Below are 2,001 nucleotides of genomic sequence, written 5' to 3'. Positions count from 1 at the left end.
TGCCAAAATCAACATGTATTGTTTATTGAAGTTCACCACATGTTACAAGCACGACATTTTGGCAAATCGTTTAATCGCTTAGGATGCGCAGCAACAATTATTCTTCTCACAGTAGCTTCTTTCAAAACTGTAGCCAGAAATTTCACAAGAAGTCTTGCACCAATTAATATTGATTGCCGTATCGTCCTCGCATAACCGAGATTTTCCGCACACATCTATCAATGAAGTGGTACCTACGCCCAACGAAGTATTGCATCCCATTTCAGATTATCAATGTAGTATAAATTACACGAGTTACTCAAGACAGTCTGGAAAACTAAGGTGTATGTATGTTTATATAAAATTGGACTGATATAAACAACTGAGTGTACCTTTGTTTCTCCCAGTTGCCTGGCATGGCAACAAAGTGGTAGACATCAGAAGAATTACCAAGCACATGGCACTTGTGTTGTTCTTGATAAGTGCCATGAGAAGTGGTTAACTATTTCTTTTTCTGCCTATAACAATATAGTCCTAGTGGCTGATATTTCTCATTCTATGTGAGTAGTTGTGGTGGTATTATATAAAGGCACTGTCAAATCTCAGAGAATCTTCATCTTAATACTATAAATATGGAGGTATATTATATTTGAGTCATCATGGTTATCTTTCTCAGAGAATCTTCATTTTAATACTATTATGAAAGTTATAATATATGCCAAAATGTATCTTGTGGATAACTGGTTATTAAAAGCCTGCCCGTTTTTGATATATACCAAATTTGTAATACTATTATATGAGTTATAATATATATCAAAAATATCTTGTGGTTAACTGGTTATTAAAAGCCTGCCCATTTTTTATATATACCAATTTTGTAATACTATTATAAGAATGAATATATACCAAAATTTAATTTTTCATACAAAATTATATTACATGTCTTTCTGTTTTATATACCAAAAGAGAACTCACCTGAAACAGCCTATGTCGCTTCAATGTTTTATGTACCGCACTTTTACTTCAAAAGTTCCTCCATTTTTTGCTTTATTTTACGTTGCTTCCAAAAAGGTGCTTTTGTACATCCCCCCCCCCCCCCCCCCCCCGCCGCCGCCGCCATGGAAAAGTTATTTTAAGATGAACTCAAGGTGAAACGGTGCCCTGGTGATTAAATATACGTATGAAAATTAAACTCTATGCTATAAAACTGTGATGCAAAGGTGCATGTATCAAAGAGCCACGCATTGGCCTTGCCGCTTTAATGGAAGATCGGGTGCATCAAAAACATCTTGTGGCACCGCGATGAACTTTGACAGGGTGCCAACGGGAGCAGCAGGAGACGAGAAGGTGGTATGTGCAAGTATGTTGGGGCAACAAAGCCCGTAGGCAGTAGCAGGCGCCCCAGTTGAAGTTGTCTAGGCAACTGGGAATGAAGGTGTGGGAGGTGAACGATTGGGTGGATTAGAGTTTTGTGCCGAGGAGCAGGGTGTTGAATGCAGGATGGTTGGAGGGCTAGGGTTGTTTGGATTACCCCAACTTTTGCTTTTACTAGATGATACTCCATGTGTTGCTGCTCAAAATTATTGCAATGTATTTTGTTGGATTTGTTTGTATAGAACATGAATTTTATCATATGAGAAATAAAATTGAGGATTCATCACTGAAGTTTTTTTGTGAGGCCATGCTTTAGAATTTTTCCTCAAAAAGAGATCCTAGCTATGGACTTGCTTGTTCCTCAATAGCTTCCGCTCACCATGACATGGGCACCTGACATGCTGGGGCCTTTCGGTGCTTAGTTTCTTGGTATGCTATCTGACTCGACCAAACTCCTTGGGTGTCTTCCATGTTCGTAAAAAACATTTTGCATTATTATATCTTGTACTTCTTCTTGTAATCTTGGTTAGCGTCCTAGCACAAACTTGATGATGATGTGACGTATAGATCTTGCTTAACCCTTGCAGGGAAAGCCTGAAATGGAACAAAGTTCAAACTCCAGGATACACATATTGAAAAAATTGAAAA

At 38.1% G+C, this 2,001-nt stretch overlaps 1 long non-coding RNA gene across 1 annotated transcript; it reads right to left on the bottom strand.

Annotated features, from left to right (window-relative positions):
• On the bottom strand, window positions 1–511 carry LOC120974789 (uncharacterized). Its single transcript, XR_005770124.2, has 2 exons — window positions 372–511; window positions 1–233 (listed from the first exon to the last, which is right to left on the bottom strand). It is a non-coding gene; the product is annotated as an uncharacterized lncRNA (long non-coding RNA).
• Window positions 512–2,001: the final 1,490 nt, after the last annotated feature.

This window comes from Aegilops tauschii, chromosome 2 (assembly GCF_002575655.3).
Source record: "Aegilops tauschii subsp. strangulata cultivar AL8/78 chromosome 2, Aet v6.0, whole genome shotgun sequence".
NCBI lineage: Eukaryota > Viridiplantae > Streptophyta > Magnoliopsida > Poales > Poaceae > Aegilops > Aegilops tauschii.
The sequence above is the reverse complement of the archived record's forward strand: the minus strand, read 5'-3'. Positions and strand labels throughout refer to the sequence as shown.